The sequence below is a fragment of the Cavia porcellus genome, unplaced genomic scaffold, assembly GCF_034190915.1.
Source record: "Cavia porcellus strain 051 isolate PalLab524CR breed Dunkin Hartley unplaced genomic scaffold, mCavPor4.1 scaffold_3, whole genome shotgun sequence".
NCBI classification, from domain to species: Eukaryota; Metazoa; Chordata; class Mammalia; order Rodentia; family Caviidae; genus Cavia; species Cavia porcellus.
The window spans coordinates 22,868,234-22,893,816 of record NW_026947486.1 but is presented as its reverse complement, the minus strand read 5'-3'; the positions used below and the strand labels follow the sequence as shown (position 1 = coordinate 22,893,816).

Genomic DNA, 25,583 nt, shown 5'->3' with positions numbered 1-25,583 from the left:
TGCAGGGCCCGAGCGAGCCTTTTTCAGATTTTGTGGCCCGCATGATGGAGGCGGCAGGGAGAATTTTTGGGGACGCTGAGACAGCCATGCCGCTCATTAAGCAGCTCATTTTTGAGCAATGTACTAAAGAATGTCGCTCTGCCATTAGTCCATACAAAAATAGGCCTCTTGAGGTATGGATGAAACTCTGTCGGGAGATCGGGGGGCCATTAACCAACTCAGGTTTGGCAGCCATGTTAATGAAGCTAACTAAAGAAGGTCAGGAAGGCAGAGTGGTGCCACAGAATGGCGCCTGCCCAAAAGAAGGCTGCTTCAAATGCGACAGACAGGGACACATAAAAAGAGACTGTCCATCTTGGGGACTCGGAAGAGAACAACCCCCCCCCTCCTGAAGACCGAAAGTGCCCCAGATGTAAAAAGGGAAATTTCTCCGCCACGGAGTGCCGCTCCATCTTTGATGTAAATGGGCTGCCCCTCACGGGTAAGGGCCGTAACCCAGAGAGGCCAAAAAATGGGATGGGGGGCCCCCCCAGGGGGTGGGCCCCTGATTCTACCCAGCCAGAGAATATATGGTAGACCAGACACTGCCAATGACGCCAACATGGGCAGGTCAGAACCGAGGAGAGCCTCTCCGGGTTCAGGGGGACTTGACCTCTGTGCCACCACTGGACTCGTATTAACCCCGAAAATGGGGATACAGGCCATAGAGACAGATATGTCCGGCCCCTTACCGGAAGGCACAGTAGGGTTGATAATTGGTAGATCATCCCTCTCCATGAAAGGAATACAGGTCTTACTGGGTGTTATAGATTCTGATTACACAGGAAAAATAAAGGTGATGATGCAGGCTCCTAAAGGCCCAGTAGCCATAGGGGCAGGAGACCGCATCACTCAGATGCTAGTGTTATCCAGCCGTCATGGGGACTATCCATCATTGTCTGGTATTAGAGGAGACAGAGGATTTGGATCATCAGACCCAGCCTTTGCCACCCTCGTTCTTAGATTGGATGAGCGCCCCATGCTAACGTTGTCACTCAATGGGCGAAAAATATCCGGACTGCTAGACACAGGAGCAGACCGCTCTATTATAGCTGAAAAGGACTGGCCACTAACCTGGCCTACCCAGACGGCACAACAAACACTGCAAGGCTTGGGATCAGTTCATGCACCTAAAATTAGTAGTCAGATAATTAAATGGGAAGACAATGAGGGACACTCAGGAAAATTCATACCCTATGTTCTCCAGCTTCCAGTTACCCTATGGGGGAGAGAAGTGCTCTCTGCCCTAGACTTGACCTTGTGCAATGAATATTCTCACACAGCCAGGAGAATTCTTAAAAATCAAGGGTATGAACCAGGCAAAGGATTAGGCAAAGACCTGCAAGGAAGGCCTTTCCCCATCCAGGCACAACCACGTGCTCAGAGGCAAGGTTTGGGTTTTTAGTGGGGGTCACTGACTCGGCTTCTGCCCCTCTCAAATTGAAATGGGTCTCTAATGACCCCATTTGGATAAATCAGTGGCCCCTACCACGGGACAAAGCAGAAGCCGCATCCAAACTTATTCAAGAGCAATTAAAGTTAGGCCATATCCAACCCTCAACGTCACCCTGGAATACTCCCATTTTTGTAATAAAGAAAAGGTCAGGCCAATGGCGGCTCCTACATGATTTAAGAGCCATAAACGCTCAAATACAGATAATGGGCCCAGTACAACGGGGCTTACCATTATTGACAGCCCTACCACAAGACTGGCCTACTATTGTCATTGATATTAAAGATTGCTTTTTCTCCATCCCGCTACATCCAGAGGACACCCACAGATTCGCGTTTACCCTGCCCACAGTAAACCAAGAGGGCATAGATATGAGGTATGAGTGGACAGCTCTACCATAAGGAATGAAAAATAGTCCCACCATGTGTCAGTTATTTGTGAATAAGGCTTTAGACCCCATTAAGAAAAAACACCCACATGTCAAATGTATTCATTATATGGACGACATCCTCCTTACCCATAGGTCACAAGCTGAATTAGATGCAGCATTCATCACCATGACACAAGCCCTAAGGTGGCACAGATTAGTCATGGCCCCAGAAAAGATTCAAAAGGGTACAATTCAATCCTTTTTGGGCACAGTTATCCGTCCGGACCATATATCCCCCCAAAAAATACATCTTAGAACTGATCAGATAAAAACACTTAATGATTTGCAAAAATTCGTGGGAGATATCAATTGGCTCAGATCCTTTCTGAACATACCCAATAGTGAACTGCGAGCCTTGTATGATCTGCTGAAAAGGGATAATAATCTGTTGTCACCCAGACTTCTGACCCCTGACCCCTCGAGAATCCATTGGCTCAGTGGAGCGAGTCCTTCAGAAGGCTACCCTTCAGAGGGCTGCCCCGGGAGTCCAAATTTTGCTGTGCACTCTGCAATCTGCTTCTCAACCCACTGCTTTACTTATGCAACAGCAACCATTATTATGGATCCACCCAAGAATGTCACCAGCCAAAAACATCAGCTATTATCCAGAAATGGTGGCTGATCTAGCGCTACTAGGTGTTAAACTATGTATGCAACACTTCGGTCACCCACCTCACTCCATTAAGGTTCCCTATACCCGACAACAGATCGAAATACTGGTGTCCTGTGTAAACTCCTGGACTATCCTCAGGTGCACCTATGAAGGATCTATAGATAACCAATACCCCAATAACCCCATCTTGCATTTTGTGAAAGAACACCCAGTAATCTTCCCGAAGTTCACATCATCAAAACCCATTCCTCACGCACTTACTATATTCACTGATGGGTCAAAAACAGGCATTGGTGCCTACCTTGTGCAAGGTCACCAACCGGTAGCTGTCCAATTCGCGCCTGATCAACCTCAACTAACAGAGCTAAAAATCATCATAGAAGTGTTTAAACAGTACCCACAACCTTTCAACCTGCTCTCTGACTCACATTATGTTGTCAACGCCTTACAAGTGTTGGAAATTTCGGGCCCAATTAGGGAATCCTCTAAAGCCCATGCTCTTTTCCTAGAGCTCCGCACACTCATTCTAAACAGGACTGCGCCATTCTTCGCTGCCCACATTCGCACGCACACTTCCCTTCCCGGACCATTAGCTCTCGGGAATGCCATGGTTGACGCGGCTACTCGCCCTCTTAACATCCTTCTGTCAGCCATAGAGCAGGCCTCAGAGTTCCACACACGGTTTCATGTAAATGCTCGCACTCTGCAGAATAGGTTTCGGCTCACTTGGGAGCACGCTAGACAGATAGTGCGAGACTGTCCCACGTGTGTCACTAGTCATGTGGCGCCCTCTTGTGGCGTTTGTCCGCGCGGTCTCCTCCCAGGACACATTTGGCAAATGGATGTTACTCACATCCCAGAATTTGGAAATCTCAAGTATGTGCATGTCTCCGTCGACACCTGCTCACAAGTGATGTTCGCCTCCCTTGAGACAGGTGAACAGGCCCGACATGTCATTCAACATTGCCTGGCGGCATGGGCCGCCTGGGGACAACCCAAGCAGTTAAAAACAGACAACGGCCCTGCTTACACCAGCAAGTCATTTTCTGACTTCTGCCAAAAAACGCAGGTGTCCCTCAGACATGGAATCCCCTATAATCCTCAGGGCCAAGGCATAGTTGAGCATGCTCATCAAACCCTCAAGTCTATTCTGTTTAAACAAAAAGAGGGTATTGCCTAGGGCATGACACCTAGGGCCAGACTAAATCTTGCCCTCTTCACTTACAATTTTGTAAACATCAACCCACAAGGATCCATGCCAGCACAGCTACATGCCAACCCTGTCGCACCCAAACATGGTTGGGTACGCTGGAAAGACCTCCTGCATGGGGTGTGGAGAGGCCCCAGCCTAGTACTTAGTTGGGCGAGAGGGGCGGTCTGTATCTTCCCGCAGGAAGAAGGCAGCGAACCTGTCTGGGTCCCGGAACACCTGATACGTCCCTGCAAACCACCAGACCCCGACCCAGAGGAAACGTCAACCACAGAACAGGGGAACCAACAGGAGCCTCACAAGCCAGACCAAGCAAGTACACCCACAACTCCCATTAACCATGGCACCTTGGCCAACTCCCCTGGTTAGTAGCCTCCTTTTCCCCTCCTTCTTGCATCTCGTATGGCCCTTGCAGACAATGACTTTTCTAAATTGCTCCACCGCAACCTGTTATGTGTTACAATGTTGGGATAACAGTGCACTTTCAGCTGTTGTTATGCAGGTACTCCAGTTCTCACCGGTTCCAGTTATGGCGGACTCAGACGAGTTTCCTGTGATCCAGCTTGGGCCAACTCTCCAATTGGCTTTCATAAAGGAATAGGCAGGAATGGGGGCTCTGGCTACCATGACTACACTTGCCGCTCTACTTCTGCTCTGTCGGATTCGCAGACAAAGGAATAGGGACAAAGTATCAAACAAGCATTGCTGATCATGGAATCTGGTCAAAGCCCGGCAGCATGGCTCGCCATGCTATGACGCAGGTGTGGAGCAAAGCATCGCAGGGGGTGTCGTCCTTGGCCAGGAGACACCCCAGTCCCCATGTCAGTGAGCATGCGGGTTGGGCTCATAAAACAATACTCCCACCCCCTCCAAAAGAGCACCAATGAGTAGTGAGGCACTGTCATGACTGCAGCATGACACCTCACGAGGGGCACCGACCTCTGGAGACCCTGCGTCAGTTATAAAGAAAGGGGGAGATGTTGGGCGCAGGCGCTCAACATACCATACCCCACCCGGGACTAAGGACCACGCCAGCTTCCGCAATGCGCTACGTCCCTCTTTAAATTAGCCAACCCGTGCGCACTTCGTGCTCACTCCGTACTCTGTGGCAACTCCTGATTGCCCACAGCTGGATATAGTAGCCGGAGCCTGCATCCCATTCCCGCCCTGCTTCCTCGTGGCAGCCTGTGATTGGTCACGGCCAAATATATAAACCAGAGCCCGCATGAATAAAGCAGCAGTTAACTGTCGTCCACAAGAGCGTCTCTTGTCTCCTGTTTCATTGGGGCTGCGCCGGTCAAAGAGTATCAATTAACTCTGTTCTATGTGTGATTGAATTCCAAAACAGCTATAATCTTTTCATTATAGGTAATATGCTACAGTCTATGCTTTGGGAAACGAATATTGAGCTTTCTTCCACACAAATATTAGCAGAATACAAACTGATGAAAGGCATCGTTGTCAACCAGTAACTGCAAAATTAGCACTGAGGCCAGTCGAGACTAGCCAACCATTTAGATCTTGGATGAGGACAAGACAGGTTACACCTAATCCGTAGTCTGTAGATAGGCAAAGATGGATACCTTTTGCCACTCTTGCTAGTTTATTTCCTTCTTTCACTGAGCCACATGCTCTTTTCCTTAAGTTGTGTCTCATGGACTTGCCCTTCAGGTGAATCCTATGAGATTCTAGTTAGTCTTTTTTAAAGAAGCAGGAAAGTGATCAGAAGTATCTTATATGCCAGCTTTCTTTTCTTTGCAAGATAATTCTGACTTATGTTTCCAATGTAAATTAGACTAAGATGTAATAGCACTCATGGATAAAATGGACCTGCTTTGTTTGGATGTCTTTCTATCTTTTGAGCTAAATCCTAACTTGGAGGATAACCCTAATATTCAAAACTCAGAAAAAAGTGGCCTGTTCCTCTTTACTTGAGGTTCTGAGCAAAGGCTATGACTTCATTTGTATGTATATGCTCTCTTTAGGAGCTATTGAATGTATTTGGACCTGTTAGAGCTCAACAACATTTCTGTATGCAAGAACTAAAGCAATAAAGCAGGATTTTAGCAGTTTTTCAGGAGATTCTGAGAAATATATAGTTGTTTTCCAACATCTTGTTTATAGTTTCAAACTCCCTTGGAAGGGAATCAGCATTATACTGAGACAGACCTCATAGATTCTGAAAGGCCTTGAGTAACTACAAGGGACATACACTGATTACATACATAGGTACCCTATAGGGTCCAAAGGTTTCCCTACAGATCCTTCTAAATGCCGTCATGTTGACTGTGATGCTATATAAACTGCAGACAGTTTATAATTTGATTTTAGAAGAGTTAAAGTCCAATAAAGTCAAACCTATAAATCACTCTACACTGGCTACCATTGATGAAGGCCCAAATGAAAACCCAACTATACATCTTTAAAATTTAAGGCTATGTAAAAGCATACTATGACAGACTCTTACCTATTGGCTGACTCCCCCTTAAAGACTGGTTTCTTACCCAGTCAGCTCCAGATACTAAGAGGAAATTGAAAAAAGATGTCTGTGGGACTTGAAACTCTTATGATGGTCTACTAAATGCTTCTATTTTTTTTAAATAACCTGTATATAGAAGAGGAGCAAAGAGGAGGGAAGGAAACTAAGATTAATGAGAGCAGGAGGACAAAAAGCATGTAGAGCTTCTTAATTTATTACGGGAACCAAATATTATCCTAAAGAACGCAAGTTAATTGATAAGTATCATGTCTGTGATAGAATAGCCATTGGAAAAGAGACTGTCCTGATGCTGGATGTCCTGGCCTTTAAATGTAGCAAGACAGAGGGCTTATTGAAGGGTTTCTTGTTCCAAGATATAAAGGACCCTTGCTCCAGAGTCCCAGTTTTTGTCTCTCGAATAAGGAGGCCCAAGGCTCTTGTCAGTCCCCAGCCTCATCAGCATCAGCAAGATGGAGCTTGGGATAACACTGGGTCACAGGTAAGATCACTGGCTTCCTCAACTGTGGGGCCTATTATATTGTTTTCTCTCCTATCACAGAAAATTGGCTTTCAACTCAATAGGTTTGGGATAACAGTGCGACTCTGGTGACCATACGCTCTAGCTCTACTCCTCCTTTGCACTATTTATGAAATAATTTTATCCTTGCCCATGCCTTGTTGGTAATGCCTGAATGTCCAGTTCTGTCACTTTGCTGAGACTTATTAACAAAGTTGGATGCCTAAATTATCTCTAGCTCACCTAGCAACTCCACAATTATAGCAAGTGATTGCCTGTCTTAGAAATGCTGAAAATGACTCTATCCTCATTAACCTTTCTATTAAACTTCAGGTATGAATCCCAATATGCCTGGAAAAGCTATTACTGCTATCCTGCTAGTAATTATACTACAAGATCCTCATGTCTTCTCATACCACAACTAGTCCTTTAGCTTGAAGCCTGAGCAGGGCCACACCTCTAATAAGTTCATTCACAATGGGCTTTTAGTATCTTAGTCACCTTGAAATACTCCAACTCTTTGCCATAAAAATCCAACAGTGACTACTGTTTAGGTAGTTATTTCTACACATCCAGTAGTACTTAGCCTCTATTTGCTGCTGGGTCAAATTCCTTCAAATATCCAGTGGTTTATAGTCTTGGACCTTAAATATGCTTTTTTTGCATCTGAAATGGCTCCCCGGTCCCAATTCTTTTTTGTCTTTGAGTAGACTCATGAGATAGATTAAAACATATAGCTTACATTGATTGTCTTCCTCAAGGATTCCAGAACAACCCCTATTCTTTTTGGACAACATTTAACTACAAACATCTATGATTTAAACTCAACAAATGAGTCTATTATACAAAATGCAGGTGGCGGCCTTCTTGTTTGTTCTCCTTCTCTAACAGAGACTTAAGATTATTTGGTTCAGATTTTCAATTTCCTGGCCAATGGGATACTGAATTTTAAAGTCAAAGGTCAAATTATGGCCCCCCAAAGTTCACTATCTAGGTTTGTTTTAACCCCAGGGCACTGAGCTCTTTCAACAGAGTATATACAAGTCATCCAAGATCTTTTAGCTTCTAGCACAAGACAGCAAATTTGTGCTTTCTGAGGCTTAACTGGCTACTGTCAGCTGTGAGTGCCTAGATATGTACTCCTATTGACTACAACCCTATATAAGTCCCTAGAAGGAAATAATAACTAAACTCCCCATTCCTGGGAGCAAAAACAATAAAGTTATAATAAAGTATAAACCTCTATCCTCAAAGCCCTCACTTTGGAAATGCCACAACCTGACAAACATTTCAACTTATATGTAACTGAATATCAAGGTGTGGCTTAGGGCTTCTTTCCCAGGCTTTATGAAAGTGATGGTGAAACTACGGCATACTTGCTGCAGTGGGCTGTTTGTGTCACTGAAAGCTCTAAAAGGTTCACCATCATTGTCTTAGGGTGTATTCAAAGACATGAAAGATATATAATCAAAGCAGTTAGACACAGTAGTGCAGCAATGGCCAGGATGTATCAGGGCAATAGCTGCTTCTGTTTTTTTTTTTTTGTTTGTTTGTTTTAAGAGCCCATGAAGTTTACTTTTGGATCTCCCGTCTAACTACTTTCTCATTAAGTGATTTGTTGTAGTTCTAAGGATCTTATTGGCTGAGACTTTTGTCTTTTCATGCTATCGAGTTTTATTGCTTGATCATCCCGAAGTGTCTCCATATATGTTCTACATTTAATCCCATTACTCTGATTCCACTCTTGAGCTCAATCCATCTGGTCAGGAGGAAAATGATTCTGAGTTTGCCCATCATTTTCTTGATATTGTTAATTGGACTTAGGCATCCAGTAAGTCCTGGAAGACTAGTCTCTTGATAATTCATATGTAATGTGGTTTACTGATGATAGTATCTATGTAAGGAAACTCAAAAAATAAGTGTTTATGAGATAGGAGATTAAGGAAGGGCAAATGGGCTGAGAAAATGGGCATGGTCTGTTAATCAAAGAACTCCAGGACATATACACCTAACACAGTGCTCAAGCCCTGCATCTGGGACCAACCAGAAACTATTGTCTTCATCATTTATCATTTATATCTGGAACAAAATCAAGTAGGTTTTCTATAGGACAGCTTAGATTTGACATCAAGCTGAAGAATGGGAGACACAAAAGATTCCTGCCATTAACCTCAGGGCTACTGCAAACTTTCTCAGTGACCTGTTCTGCAGAGCATTCTTCTTTCCCACCTTCAATATATGTAAATCTTAGCGATCTTTTTTCACAGGTCTTGTCCAATTCTTTGTTCAGGATACTAAGAATCTATAAAGAATCTCTTCAGGACCCCAAAAGCTAGTAAAACTTATGCTGTTTTTTTTAATCAAACAGACACTATTAACATTCAGCTTTGCTTGCATGGACATCAAGACAACTCACCAAAATGATTGCTTTTATTTGTGCAATGGTGCTCAATAAGAACAAATAATCCACATTACACACTGATTCCAATAAGCCTTTCTTGTGCTACAGGTTGGTGCTGATATTTGGGAAGAAAATCAGAAAAAGAGAAAAAAACAGTAAGTAGAAAATAAGTGATATAAAGAAAATGTAAATTTGAGTATAGTTTTAGTTAAAAAGGATCAAAAAGACAATATTTCAGAAAAGAAAGAATCTTATATGCTAAAATGATATCATTCCAGAATATTAAAAAGATGAGGGCAAAATCAGAATGTTATTTAAATCACAGACAATCTAGGTTAAGTTGCAGAAAGTTCATGAGGGATGAAACATAAAATAAATTTGTATATAAGACTAGTCTGTATTATGCTCTCATTGGTTCAGTGCCTTTAGAGTGCCTTTTAAATCTCTTTGTTGTTCTCCTGTGGCTAACATGCTATAAAACTGACTCTATCACCAGTCACGTCCCTTTCAATGAGGGAACTGGAAATAATACCAGAAACCAGAACAACATTCCCATATGAGAAACAATCTGGATTCTCACAAGTGTACATGTGAGCATGTAGAGGACTTCAAGTATCTGTTCAGGATGACTCACCCAACCATTGAGATTAATGATAACCTGGTGACAGTGTTGCATAGGGGGTCTACTCTTTTTTATTTTACTACTACTCCTCTACTGCCCTGAACCAACCCTTACCATGAGAAATCACCTCCTTTGCCCTTTCTAGGTCTTAATTGACCTCTGTAGCACACCAAAAGCCTCACTAGCAGCCTAAAACATTAGTTCTCTTTAAAATATGAGGGGAGGGCCCACAAGGTTAATGATTGATTCCTCTTTGGAAGGGCCCTTTCTTGGTACTTCTCTCTTCTTCAAAAGCTATCAAGTTTTCAGAAATTACCAGCTGGATCCATCATTACTGAGTCAAACTTGGGAAATGAGAAGCCCCTACAGAGATCCCATTATCTTGGCAAAGCCAACCTTTGAGAGACTTTAAATACATGTTTGAGTATACTTCAGTTAAGTACATACCATAGCATCCCTATCTTACCTTCCCACAGAGGGCTGCATGCACCTTGAGTAATCATCTCCTAATTGGGTCCTTTATTATTAATTATCTTTCTGCTCATTTGTGCTTATAAAGGATATGGGCTCATCCAGTGGTGCCTATAAGAGACCCTATAAATCTGAGGATAGGCATTCAATTACCATGTCCCTTATTCAACTATGTTTTAATCTTTTACTTCTGTTGGGCTTGGCTTTCTAGATCAACTGTGTGAAAAAGATTGATAACCATTCTAATTTTTATTCTAGTAATCCTTGGATTTGGTGTTAGGACTTTGCCTGGTTAGGATCTAGCTTCCCAGTTACAGTGCTGCCTGTTTCAGGGTCCCAAATTAGACATGCACAGTCTCTTCCTCTGAAGTGTTGCCTGTGAGGTAGTTCCTTCATCTAAGAAGAAAGGCCAACGGAACGTTAGCAGAGAAAGGAATCTCAGATCTTGATAGCAGTCAAGCTTAAGACTTCTAAAATTCAACATTCCCCAAGACCACTCTCACATCTGAAATCCACTACAAGTTCAGTAGTCTCCATGACCAACCTGAGGTTTGATAATCTGCTAGAAGGACTCACAGAATTCACAGAAAGCCAATATGCCCATGGCTAGGGATTACTGCAGTGAAGGATATAGATTAAAATCAGCCAAAAGAAAAATCACACAGAAAATTCCATGCAGAGCTTCCAATTTAACTTTCCTTACAAAGTCAACAGCACAGCTAACTTCTAGCAACAATGTGCGACAATACTTATGGAATATTGTACATTGAAGAAGTTCATCTAACCCTGAATTCCAAAATTGTTATTGGTATTAATTCATGAAGACATTGCTGACCAGCCATTTGGTCAAATTTATTCTTTAGCCCCTCTGGAGGTCTGTTTAATACCATGGGACCCAAATCTTCCATCATAAATCATTGTTAGTATAAACTATGTGTCTTCTCCCCAGACTTCTAGGTAAACAAGAACACTATTATTAGGTAGGATTTCTAGGTGTTTAGAAATTGTCTCCTGAAAGCCGAAGGTAAAGGACAGGCTTCTCTTTGGGTGGAATTAACTTTTACAAACTTCCTTTAGTAATATAAATCTGATATAGTACCCCTAGAAGGACCAAGGAGATCACTCATCTCTAACCCAAGGTGGCCCCATAGACTCTCACCTGTTATCAGGCTTGGGAGGCACTTGGAAAAAGAGTGCCAGCTGAGACTCCCCTTGCTTTCTTTTCTAGGCTATCATGGGGTGTGTCATTGGGTTGAGAAGGTTAATTATAGGTCAGCAGATTGAATGAGGCTCAGGTCCTCCCTTGAACCAAGGTAGAGGTCACTCACTCCAGATCAGAGGAGACTCAGCATTGTCTGGCCCTTGCTGCTCAACTTGGGAGTCCTCCACTCCTGCTTTCTCTTCAGAGATAACCAGTGCTTTGGTCTGAGAAGGAGGTTAAACCAACAGATGACAGAGGTACAGGCAGGCCTTGCCTGGAGTCAGCTGAAGATCCTGATTAAGACCTGGAGGGAGGGACTATCCACCTTCCACCTCATAATAGTGGGCTCCATTGAGACACATTTTCATTATCATCCCTGAATCTCAGAAGGTCCTGAGAATTGCTTCTTAGAGCTTGAAGTAGTCCTTCACCTTCTTGGGGACTCAGGAGACAACAGCAACGGTGCAAACAGGAGATTCTAACTGTGAACATCTTCAGAGTCCAAGCATAGTGTTCAGGCTTTTCATCAACTCTGCCAAGCAAAATTTTCATACCTAGAAGTATGAGGAATAAAGTTAGCCACAACTTATAAGACTGAGGTGCACCCAAGGAAGAATAAATTCACTCCAATCTTTTAAATATTCCCACTCCTCCGTAGGAAATGGAGAGAGGTGTTTTGGATTTATCTCCTCATTCTGTTGCAGGGATTTGGGCTTAAAGGATAGACTTGAGGTTTCCTTGTAGAAAGTAGGGAAGTTGATGGTATGAACAGAGGCAATCTCAGGTTGAAGGCACCAGGTCCTTCTCGGAGCACTGACCATGAATGTGGACCGAGTGCCCCATTGTTTTCTGCTACTTCTGTAAAGGCAGAGAGTCCAGGAAAGGAATATAGGACCATAGACTGAGGAGCTCTTTTACTTTATGTTTCAGGACCTCAGGAAATACAATGATCAGAAGAACCAAAACCTAGCTGGGGTCCAGATCAGAGATCAGTTTTTCTGATTGTGTGGCTGGGTTTAACTCAGAGCCTCATACATGCTAGGTGAGAACTTTACTACTGGGCTAATCTGCTCTAGCATTAACTCAGTGCAAACGGCAAAAGGCAACTTTCTAAGTAATGGAAAGGTTCCTTGCTGAGATCACTCATGCCTCCCTTGTTCCATGTTTGTTTCCTCTGTCATTCACCCTGAGCTCACATTTTCAGTTCTCTTGCATGCATTCTTGTTGACCCCTGTCAGTCTCATACTTCAAGATGAGAAGCGTTGAGTTAGAACCCACAAGAATCACTACCTAGCCTGAGGTGAGAGGGCTCCTGAGATAAAAAATGAAATATTTTCTCCACTCACTCGTATAAGATTTCCCTATAGGTGGACTAATTTGATGGGATATTGAGTGTTCCTTGGTTTCCTTGGTATTTTCATGCTGCCTCCACCACCACTTAGCTGACCTGAGGAACAAAGAGCTAAGAGGAAAAGGAATTCATAAGCACCTCACAGGCCACAACAGGGATTTCAAGATTAGAGACCTTTTGAACCATAATGCAGCTGAATTGGACATATTCTTGCTTTTGAATAACTAAAAGGGGGTCTTTTAAATGATGTTTACTTTTATTCACAAAAACCCCTGATTGTTTTGAATTTTAAAAATAATTTATGAGCTAGTAACTTGTATAACCAGAAAAATATCGACTTATTCTGTAGAAATAGGTATGCATACTTTTTAAAAAGCTCCTGTTCTTTGTTACTCCAAGTGTTTGGAATGGGGATGGGATTATGAGGATGTAATCAGTTTGGCACCTGGAGGATATGTTACTCCAGTCTGTTGCTTTCTTAATTAAGATTTTTCCAACTGTCCCCACTATTTTCACAATCTGGGAAGTATTAAGATCCATTTTTTGTGAATTTAAGCTTACTGTGTGAGATCCATATGTCATTCCATTCTAGGTGTCCAGTAAAGAGTACTGATCCTTTGTAGCAGTTACAAATTTTGATGTTTAAAGCCTTTTCCAGAAGAAGATGATTTCCAGCAAACTTCTATGATGACAAGCTGAGGCCAAGGGTGTTGTGCAGTGATAGTGTGAACATTTAGCATGCTTAAGACCCTGGATTCCACTGGCAGCACACTCCCCACCAAACACAGAAGCAAATTCCAATTCTGGTCTAAGGACATGTTCTGCATGCATGAGGTCCTAGGTTTGATCCCCAGCCCTCCTCCTATTGAAAGAGACAGAGAGAGACTGAGAGAGAAACACAGAGATACATACACCTCTAGTCACAGCTATTCAGGAGGTTAGGCATAAGAATAAGAACTGCTTTAGCCCAGGAGTTCAAGGCCCATCTGGGCAATGTTGTGACATTCTATCTCAGAATGAAATAAGACAAGCAACTCCAAAGACGCTCAGGTTTCCATTGTCTTTTGGGGGATAACAGGTATATTAGCTCCCAAGTATCATGTGCTTATTTAATATCATGTCAGTAAACTTCCTTCCCTGACAATTTTAAAACTTATTTAACTAGAGGAAGAAAAAAAATAACTGAGCTGTCTGTTGTTCTTTTTTTGTTTTTGAATAAGGGTTAATGTCTTGGAAATCTTATGTTCTTGGTTCAAAGTTGTTTCAGTTTTCTCATATATCAGTAAAAACTAGACAAGGTGGCAGATACCTATATTGCCAAGAACTTTGGGAGGTTCAGGTAAGAGGAAGTTCGCATCCCACCTGGGCAACTTAGCAAAATCCTGTCACAAAATAAAACACAAAAAGGCTGGAGATGTAACTCATTATGAAGGGCCTGGGGTCAATCGTTATTACTCTGTAGTCAAAGGAGAGACAGAGATAGAAATAGATGATGGAGAATATGAATCTGCACAAATCAAGTTCACAGTATGTGAAATAAGCTTTCCCAAATTTTTTCCATGCCATGTGATATTACTGACTTGAATGTTTTCTGTGGAGGAAAGACTAAGTTTCTGTCTGTCTGTCTGTCTGTCTGTCTGTCTCTCTCTCTCTCTCTCTCTCTCTCTCTCTCTCTCTATATATATATATATATATATATATATATATATATGAATATCTTGGGGTTGATAGAGTGAGGAGCCCTTTCATTTATATATTTAGCAATTATACAGATGAGCAAAGGTCTGCAATAAAGCCAGGGCACGATGACCATAATTAAGATTCTAGGCCACAAATCAGGCGTTTGACTGGGCAGATTTTGCAGAGAAATTGTGAATTCTTCCATTTTGAGATGGATCTACTATAGGTCTTTCCTTAATTGTAGAATAGAATATAATACCATAAAAATGCAAAGACAAATATGTTTATATGTATCTGTATTTACACATGTAAATGTACACCTCTGGAAGGAGCACAGATTACAGCATTCATAGCAGTTACTTAACATAATGTCCTGCAGTTTCATCACTGTAGCCACATGACAGGTGTTTCTCTTTATATCTGAATATTTTTCCACTGTGTATATATACAACATATTTTGGTGCTTGTACCATGCAGAGTATGACAATGGCATTAATATCAGCCTGTCCTTCAGTTTCATGTCTTCCTGTGGCCATAACTAGAGTATTATCAGTGCCTCCCAGTCTGAGCCCTCAGTTTTAAGCTCAGCAGTATCTGATGTTCCACACATGCTGTTTGCTCCATCTTCAGGGAACAGGCCATGTGGGTTGGGTCAAAAGTTTCTTCTGTATCTAATACTGGCCTACAGATGGATGGCACCATATTTTGGGCCAGGGTTTGTCTTCACATAGCAGTCTTCCTCAGATTCCCTACATCTTCTCTCAGATGATCTAGGAGTTAGGAAAAAAGGAGTGAGATGCAGCCAAGGAGGAAAAAGTACTTCAATGTGAAACAAAAGTGTAAGGAGTGGGAAGATCAGTGGAATGTATTATATGATATCAACACTCTTGGTGGAAATGAGGATGTTGGATTTGCATGAGTTTCCCTAGGAACTGAGGCCTGTTCCTTTTTGCTTAGCCCAGCTGGTCTGATGCAGTGTATATTCCCTTTCTGTTTCTAACCTAACTTCATGGTCATGGCAGTTTTTCTCTTAAATGATTTTACATTCATTCAAGCCTTATTAAAACCAGTGTGCCAACATAAGTACAGCTCTACTACATGAAGGATGCAAATTCACATGGAAAATTAGATTCATAGTTCTGTCTATCCTTATGCTTCCTCATAATTTCTATATTAAATCATTACAGTCTTTGGAGCCCACTATATAAATTTATTCTGCATCCATCTGAGCACAGACGAGAAAGCAAATCAGAAGTACAAACTATAACCATAGGCTCTAGGTTTACAGACTAGAGGGACAAATACATTCTTAAGTCCATCCACCCACAACCACATCTTCAGACCACCTGGGCCACACCAAGTGTCTTTTTGAAATGCACAATAAAATATGTTGGGCTAAAATCATCAATTCTTTTTTTTTTATTTAAGAGGAAAAAGAGAAAAACACAAAACAAAACAAAGCAGTGTAAGGTTACACATAATACAGAACTACAAAAGAAAAAACATAACAGTAAAAAATCACCTGTTAATAGATTACATATTATCATCTTGGAAATAGTTGCTCAAATCACAGTATCAAAGAATACAAAGTAGACATTCAAACAGAGAGACTGCAAACAGCTGTGTTCAATGATCCAAAAACATTAATATAGTCAGCTAGTTAACACACCTAAACACACTTGCTGTTATATCCGTTAGAGCTCTTTTTTTTTTTCCTCCCTCTCTTTTTTACAACAAAATTTACACATTTTGGATTTTATTACTCCTTAGTTCTTATTACTTTTTTGGGGGGAGAGAATAAAGTCAAATATGGCAAAACAAAGCTGTAAGTCAAAACCAAGGATAGACATAGCACATGATGTAGAACAGAGTACAAGGTTATCAACAATGGTTGTCAACGTTGTCTCTTGTTTCCTTAAAAGGAATTGTCTATCTCATTAGATATTATAAAGTTGGACAAAACAGTAGAGAACAAGACCAATAAAACTTAGGCATTGTGAACATTACAGGACTTCCAAAGGAGACAATAGTCAAACCAGAATGGGCATCTTAGTGAATCTTATTGCCTTCAAAGTAGTTGCCTATACCCTCAGACTTGCTACTATCGCACAGAATGGAACAGAGTCTAATCAGTCAGAACAAGATCGTGGGAGTATTACAGGACTTCAAAACAAGTTAATAGGAGATCGAAAAGAGTTACTATTATATATCCTAAATTTTTAAAATTTTTCCCTTAATTAAAATAAACATAAAAAATAGCTAAATAATTTTTTAAAAGAATAGTAGTTACCATAGTGTCTGTCTTTTTCCTTAAAATATTTGGATAAAACTTCATATACTATAGCTTCAAATATTTCCATATCAAGAAGCCCAGAATAAAGCCTTTCTAATTAATAAGTGAAAATTTTATAAGGCTTCAAGGCCACATAATGGGGAATCATGATTATCACATATTTTTATATATTTGAATCATTACTTACATTAGGGATACTATTCTGTATTCATACATGCGAGATTGATTTATTTCACTTATGAGTATGGTCTCAAGCTGCGCCCATTTATTGATAAATATCTCAATGCGATCCTTCATTATAGCTGAATAATACTCCATTGTATAGAAATACCACAACTTTTTTATCCATTCCTCGGTTGATGGACACTTGGGTTGTTTCCAAGATCTGGCGATTACAAATTGTGCTGCTATAAACATAGGTGCACATATATCCCTGTGATATGATGCTTTCAGTTCTTCTGGGAATATGCCTAGAAGTGGAATAGCTGGAATAAATGGAATTTCCAATCCCAACTTTTTGAGAAACCTCCAGACAGACCTCCACAAAGGCTGTACCAGTCTACACTCCCACCAACAGTGCAGGAGAGTTCCTTTTTCCCCACAGCCTCTCCAGCATTTGTTGTTGGTTTTCTTGATCCTGGCCATTCTTTCAGGAGTGAGATGATATCTCAGTGTGGTTTTAAATTGCATTTCTCTAATGACCAATGATGATGAGCATTTTTTCATGTATTTATTTGCCATTTGCTTTTCTTCATCTGAGAATTGCATATTCATCTCAGATGCCCATTTTTGGATTGGATCTTTGAACTTTGCAGGTCTGAGTTTTTTTAATTCTTTATATGTTTTAGACAAGAGTCCCTTGTCTGAGAGAGAGTTCACTAAAATCTTTTCCCAGTTTGTGGGTTTTCTTTTCACTATGCTGGAGATTTCTTTTGACATGCAGAAACTTTTTAATAAGAAGTGGCCCCAGTTATTGATTCTGGGAAGTATTTCCCGTGCAGTTTGAGTCCTGTTCATGAATTCTCTACCTACTCCTATGTCTCCAAGGTTTCTACCCAATTTGTCTTCCAATAGATTTAGCGTTTCTGTTTTAATATTCAGATCTTTGACCCATTTAGATTTTAATTTAGTACATGGTGATAGACATGGGTCTAGCTTTAGTTTTCGGCAAATGGAGAGCCAGTTTTTCCAGCACCATTTATTAAAGAGACTGTCGTTCTTCCAGTGAACCTGCTTGGCTCCTTTATCAAAGATAAGGTGGTTGAGTGTGTTTGTAGTTGTGGTTGTATCTTCTAATCTATTCCATTGATCTTCAGCTCTGTTTTGATTCCAATACCATGTTGATTTTACTACTGTTGCTTTGTAGTATAATTTCAAGTCAGGGATTGTGATGCCTCCTGCTTTGTCTTTGCTGCTTAGAATTGCTTTTGCGATTCTATGTCTCTTCTGGTTCCAGATGAAATTTAGGAGTGATTTCTCTAGATCTACAAGGTATGTTGATGGTATTTCTATTGGGATTGCATTGAATCTGTATGAGTTTTGGGAGAATGGCCATCTTCACAATGTTTGTTCTTCCTATCCATGAGCAAGGGATGTCTTTCCATTTTCTGTGATCATCTTCAATTTCCTTTTTCAGTGTATTATAGTTTTCACTGTATAAGTCTTTCACTTCTTTTGTAAGAGTAATTCCTAAATATTTCATTTTTTTGCTTGCTAATGTGAATAGTCCAGTTTCCCTTATTTCCCTCTCTGTGATTTTGTTGTTTGTGTATAGGAATGCTATTGATTTCTGAGTATTGATTTTGTATCCAGCCACATTACTGAATTTATTTATTGCATCTAAGAGTCTTTCAATGGAGCTTAGGGGGTCTTCTATGTAGAGTACCATGTCATCAGCAAACAATGACAACTTAACTTCTTCTTTTCCTATCTTTACCCCTTTTATTTCTCTTTGTTGCCTAATTGCTCTGGCTAGTACTTCCAGTACTATATTAAATAGGAGTGGTGATAAAGGACATCCTTGTCTTGTGCCCGATTTTAAAGTAAAGGCTTTCAATTTTTGGCCATTTAGTATGATGCTGGCTGTTGGTTTGTCATAAATGGCCTTTATTATATTGAGGTAAAGACCATCTATTCCAATTTTCTGTAGAGTTTTTATCATGAATAAATGTTGGACCTTATCGAAGGCTTTTTCTGCATCTATAGAAATGATCATGTGATTCTTATTTTTGGCTTTATTGATATGGTGGATTACATTTATTGATTTGCGTATGTTGAACCATCCTTGCATTCCTGGGATGAATCCCACTTGGTCATGGTGTATAATCTTCTTGATGATTTGCTGGATCCTATTTGCCAATATTTTATTGAGGATTTTTGCATCTGTGTTCATTAGGGAGATCGGTCTATAGTTCTCTTTTTTAGTTGGGTCTTTCTCAGGTTTTGGTACTAGAGTGATATTTGCTTCCAGGAATGACTTAGGAAGGATTGCTTCCCTTTCAATTTCATTGAATAGTTTGATGAGTGTCGGCATTAGGTCTTCTTTGTATTTCTTGTAGAATTCTGCAGTGAATCCATCTGGGCCTGGGCTCTTCTTGGTGGGTAAGGACTTAATTACATTTTCAATTTTAGTAACCGAAATTGGGTTATTCAACAATTTTACATCCTCTTGATCTAGCTTTGGCACTTCATATGCTTCTAAGAATCTGTCTATTTCTTCTGTGTTATCAAACTTTTGAGAGTAGAGGTTTTCGAAATAGGTGTTGATGATCTTCTGTATTTCTATTGGGTCTGTAGTGACTTCTCCTTTTTCATTTCTTATTGCATGAATTTGAGCTTTTTCTTCCCTTTTTTAAATAAGGTTGGCTAGGGGCTTATCGATTTTATTTATTCTTTCAAAGAACCAACTCTTTGATTTGTTGATCCTTTGGATTGTTTTCTTAGTCTCTATTGCATTGATTTCTGCTCTGATTTTTATAATTTCCTCTCTTCTTTTGGCTTTGGGCTTGACTTGCTCTTCTTTTTCTAGCTGTTTGAGGTGTAGCATCAAGTTATTTATTTGTATTCGTTCTGTTTTCCTGATGTGGGAACTCAGTGCAATAAATTTTCCTCTCAGGACGGCTTTCATTGCATCCCACAGATTCCGGTAAGTTTTATCTGCATTTTCATTTTCTTTTAGGTATTGTTTGATTTCTTCTTTAATTTCTTCTGTGACCCACTGATTACTCAAGAGTGTGTTATTCAGTTTCCATGTGTTTGTGGGATTTTTGCAGCATCTTTTATCATTAATTTCTAATTTCAGAGCGCTGTGATTCGATAACATGCAAGGGATGATTTCAGCTCTTTTAGACTTGTTTAAATATGTTCTGTGAGCTAATATATGGTCTATTTTAGAAAATGATCCATGTACTGCTGAGAAGAATATGTATTCTGATGTTGTTGGGTGGAACATTCTGTATATGTCTATCAAACCCATTTGTTCACAGGTATGATTCAGTTCTGTTATTTCTTTACTCATTTTCTGTCTGGTCGATTTGTCCCTTGGTGTCAATGGCGTATTAAGGTCTCCTGTTACAATTGTGTTACTCATAATTTGAGTTTTCATTTCTGTTAATAATTGTTTTATATAACTGGGTGCTCTGGAGTTTGGTGCGTATATATTTAAGATAGTTATCTCTTCCTCTTGGAGTTTTCCCCTTACGAGTATGTAGTGACCTTCTTTATCCTTTATGGTCATTGTTGGTTTAAAGTTCACGTTGTCTGCAAACAGAATGGCTACTCCTGCCTTTTTTTGGATTCCTGCTGCATGAAGAATTGTTTTCCATCCTGTGAGTCTGTGAGTATCCTTCTGGGTTAGATGGGTTTCCTGTAAACAGCATATGGTTGGATTTTGTTTCTTGATCCATTCTGCTAGTCTGTTTCTTTTGGTTGGTGCATTGAGACCATTTACATTAATGGTTATTACTGTGAAATGTTGGTTAATTGTAGGAATCTTATCTCTCTGCTGTTGCATCTTTATCTTTCTGTTCTGTTTAATTATTTGCTTTGCTTAGTGGTTTTTTCCTTTGTGTATCTAAACTGTCTTTCAATATTTTTTGCAGGGTTGGTTTGGTGTTCATGAAGTTCTTCAGCTGTTCTTTGTCATGGAAGTATCGTATTTCACCATCTATTTTAAATGGTAGTTTTGCAGGATATATCAGTCTAGGTTGGAAATCATTTTGCTTTAGGATCTGGAATACTTCACTCCATGCTCTTCTTGACTTTTTTGTGATGAGAAGTCTGCTGTGATTCTGATAGGTTTTCCTTTATAAGTGATCTGTCTTTTCTCTCTGACAGCTTTTAATAATCTATTCTTGTGTTGGATTTCTGGGATGGTGATTATTATATGTCTGGGTGTAGTTTTATTTTGGTTATGAATATTTGGAGTTCTATATGCTTCACTGATCCTGATGTCAGTTTCTGATCTCATGCTTGGGAAGTTTTCAGCTATTGCTTCTCTAAATATCCTCTTGATATCCTTTATGTTGTCTCCTTTTTCATTAATGCCTATCATTCTTATGTTATTCTTCTTTGCATCATCTTGCAGTTGTTGAATTGTTGTTTCCTGATTCCTTGTTATTTTTAAAAGATCTTTCCTTTCCTGTTCATTAGCTGCAATCCTGTCTCAAGGTCTGAAATTCTATCTTCACTTTCATTAAGGCAGTTTTTACAACTTTCAGTGGAGTTTTTTATTTCCTGTATATCTCTGTGCATCTGCATTATGTATTCTGTTTGTTTCTTATATTGCTCATCTAGGGATTCTATCTTTTTGTTTAGTTCCTCCAATTTTTTATCTGTGTTTTCTTTAGATATATTTAGAATCTCTTTCATTTCTTTTATCATTTCTTCTTTTATCTGGGATATTATTTCGAGTTTGAAGTTCTTTAAAGCTTCCTGGAGTTGCTTGTCCACTTCAGTAGCTATTGTGTCTGATATATGAGGAGGATGGGATATATTTTCTTCTAAATACATTCCTCCTAGGGTTTCCTGAGATGGGCTGGAGGTTTGAGGTTGTAATTTGGTCTTTCGTTTTGTCATTTTCCTATATTTCTGTGTTTCAAGTGTTATTTGAAAGCCTCCTCAGGATCTGTTGAAAATCCCCTTCTATGTTTGCAGCTACTGAGGCTCTGGCACCACTCTACCCCAGGCCATTGGGCCTGCAGAACCAATGGCCCTCCTCTGCTTGTTCAGAACTCCACGGTTCCAGACAAGCTGGGCCTCAGGGACACTGTGCGCCCACCTGCCCCTTGGTAGATCCACAGCTCTTGAATCGCAGCCGGGTTAGGGTACTCACCACAGGTGGCAGTGCCTCAGGAGCCTGTGATCCCTCCCTGCTTGCAGAGATATCCACAGTCCTCCAGACAAAGGAAGGGCCTTCTGCGGGCACTCCGGATCCACCCAGCTCCTCCTCTGCACGCAGATGGCTAGGCACGGCTGGGCTGGGGGGTGGGATAGTGTAGGCCCGCCTACCCGGTGAGCTCCGCAGACCTCCAGGTGTAGCCGGGATGGGGAGGCGGCTGTAGTGGCCTCTAACCCACTGCTCCACTTCACTGCACCCAGAAGCCTGGGGGGGTCCGGAACAGTCTGAGATTTGGGCAGACTGTGCTGGCCACTCACCACAGGCCGAGGTGCCTCAGGTACCTGGGATCCCTCCCTGCTTGCAGAAATATTCACTCCTCCAGACATAGGAAGGGGCTTCTGCAGGCACTCCGGATCCGCCCAGCTCCTCCTCTGCACACCGATGGCTAGGCGCGGCTGGGCACACGCCGAGGTGCCTCAGGAACCTGGGATCCCTCCCCCTTGCAGAAATACTCACTCCTCCAGACAAAGTAAGGGGCTTCTGCAGGCACTCCGGATCCGCCCAGCTCCTCCTCTGCACGCTGATGGCTAGGCGCGGCTGGGCACAGGCCGAGGTGCCTCAGGAACCTGGGATCCCTCCCTGCTTGCAGAAATACTCACTCCTCCAGACAAAGGAAGGGGCTTCTGCAGGCACTCCAGATCCGCCCAGCTCCTCCTCTAAATCATCAATTCTTTAAGCATTTACTTCAATCACATAAAAAGGAAATTGGGGTGCAGTGGATTAGCTATGCACTGACAGCTTTGTTTTCCTTTAAGTTTCTTTGACTGCTGTCCTAATATCAGATCATGAAGGTTTCTAGAGGGCCATATCCCAAAGCAGAGGGTCAACTAGGCTTTTTGGAGTTTAATAGACTGTGTTTGATCCTGTGTTAGTAAGAAGGACTGTTAGGTGGATGGAGCAAAGCTCTTACCTCATGAACTTTGTGAAAAACATTGATAATCTTTAGAACAGCAGTCACTCAAGACACATAAGAACAATACACGGATAAAGGCTCATCTACCAAATTCCCCAAAATTGTCAGTTTTCCAAGGAGCTCACCACACCAACCAACATCTTAGGATAATTAGGTCAGAAAGAGAAACAGGTTCTTCCTACAGATCCCTCATGGGATGTCTAGGAAATCAGACTTACTCTATGTGAGAGCAGTAGTGACACCACTGCAGTCACTGTAAGCCATGTTTCTAGGAAGACATGATGTGAGAAGAAGACCAGAAAGAAAGTCCTGGTAGATTTCTGTCCTGGGCAAGATGGAATGGGACAGCACAAGATTTATTCATACACTAGTAAAATACAAACATTTATTCACACATTCAGAATGAGGCATAACTTTAAACATTAATTTTTTTATTTCTGGAATTTTCCATCTAATATTTTGGATTGCAGTTGATCACAAATAACTCAAACCACAAAAACCAAAACCACAGATAAGGGAAGACTACTATATAATATTTAGAATCATAAGGTTAAACACTGAATGTTACAATTGTTGGATGTAGGGAGTGGCTCAGAATGGGTGCCGCTGTCCTGCCCCTCCCACCTGAAGGCATTTTGTGTCAGCCTACATTTCCCATGATCCTCCCCTTGCCTACAGTGTGCATGATGTGAGCACCTTCCTGCTTCAGCCTACATCTCCCATAGTCACCTCTTGTTGACATCACGTCCACTTACCTATGTGCCTATATATGATTTCCTGCTAGTTTGATAGGCCCATGGCATATGAGAAGATCCAAGATGGCCCATCCTGTAAGGCCACGTCCCCTTTGACTCTATATAAGCCACGTACACTTCCTGAATAAATGAGACTCGATTGGAATCTCATCCTGTCTCCGTCTCTCTTTTCTTTTGCGCAGCCCTTCATCCCCATCCCTTCTCCAGGTGAGGCCCACTGACCGATCCATGGGATGGATCAAGTGGTGCCCATGTGGGGGCTTGACTTGGCACGAGGGATAACGACATGGGACCGTTCATGGGAGTAAAGCGCTGGCCAGCATGACTGATTCAAGGGTTTTGTCCCTGTGATCCGTGTGGACGGCCACCTTACGTCTCGCCTGAATCACAGTAGGTGAACGGATCTTACCTTTCTACTGGCATGGGGCAAGCACTTAGTGAACAGGAATTGTTCGTGAATGGCCTCAGGGAGGCACTCAAGATAAGAGGGATGAAGGTTAAAACAAAAGACTTGCTTCAGAACTTTCAGTTCATACATTCAGTGTGTCCGTGGTTCCCTCTAGAGGACACCATCGATTTGAACAGGTGGAAAAGAGTAGGAGATGCTCTCAAAGACTATCATGGGGTTTTTGGCTCAAAAAAGATTCCGGTAACTGCCTTTTCATATCGGACTTTAATCTCTGAGCTGCTGACACAACGTCACGCAGATCCCCAGATCGCGGAGACACTCACCCAGGGTGAGGCTGTGTTATCTGCCTCCCACAATTGTACTCTGCAACCACAGGACTTATCTAAGGCACCCAGCCCTCCCAGCTGTGTGGTCCTTGATATTCTGGAGCCTTTTCAAGATGGTGACTTGCTGCCATTTCCTTTGTCTGGAGACCACGAGGGTACTCAAAATGGCGCGCACCACCCCGATACTCAAAATGGCGCCACCATGCTCCCTCCTCTGTACCGCCCTATCTACCCTGACCTTTCCGATTGTCAGGAAGTTGATTGGTCACAATTAGCGGAAGAGACTGCCCAATACCATTACCCTCCGGTTGACTACCCCCCCCCCGGTCTTCAGCGACCACCCAGCCCATCTCCAGGCCTCCTTTCATTAGAGAAACAATTTCATGATCTACAACAACAAGTTCAGCTAACTAAGGATATACAAAGGCTTGCTTTAGAGCTTCAAACATTACATATAAACCCCCCTAAAATGATGGCCGTTTCTGGTCTGCCACTCCCTAAGATGGTGCCTATCTCAGGTCCACTGCGTGGTCTGCCCACGATAATGTTCCCGGTAACAGAGACAACCTGCCCTCCCAAAACAGAAGCCTTAAAAGTGGCACATCCTCTACTGTTTCCTGTAACTGAAATTGCTCAAACTAGCACGTGTGGCGATGACTCACACAGTGGAGGAGAGACAACTCGACCCGCCCAAGATGGCGCCAGTCCACAAGAGGGCGACAATGAAACAATTAGAGAAAGGGGGAGACAAAAGAGGCAAATTAGATGTAGGAATCGATCCCCAAGCCAGGAACATGTAAGGGATAAAACACAGGCCACTACAACAACAAGGAGAAACAAAAAAAGACAGCCACTGCATTTACAGAGACAAGATATAGAAACTGATAATATTGAGGAAGAAAATGACTCTGACTCACATGGTAGTGATACAGACACAGACCCACCACCCCTAGCACCGAGAGCTAATAGGGCCCATACACCATTCCCAGTAACTGCCCTAAAAGAACTAAAAACAGCAGTAT

The 25,583-nt window shown here is 41.7% G+C and overlaps 1 protein-coding gene across 1 annotated transcript in view; it reads right to left on the bottom strand.

Annotated features, from left to right (window-relative positions):
* The window catches only part of LOC134475429 (synaptonemal complex central element protein 1-like), a 165,465-nt gene that overhangs the window by 66,916 nt on the left and 72,966 nt on the right, over positions 1 to 25,583 (bottom strand). Inside the window, exon 2 of the mRNA XM_063245858.1 lies at positions 11,395 to 11,990. The gene's annotated coding sequence lies outside the window, so the exon portion shown is untranslated. The remainder of the gene's footprint in view (positions 1 to 11,394; positions 11,991 to 25,583) is intronic.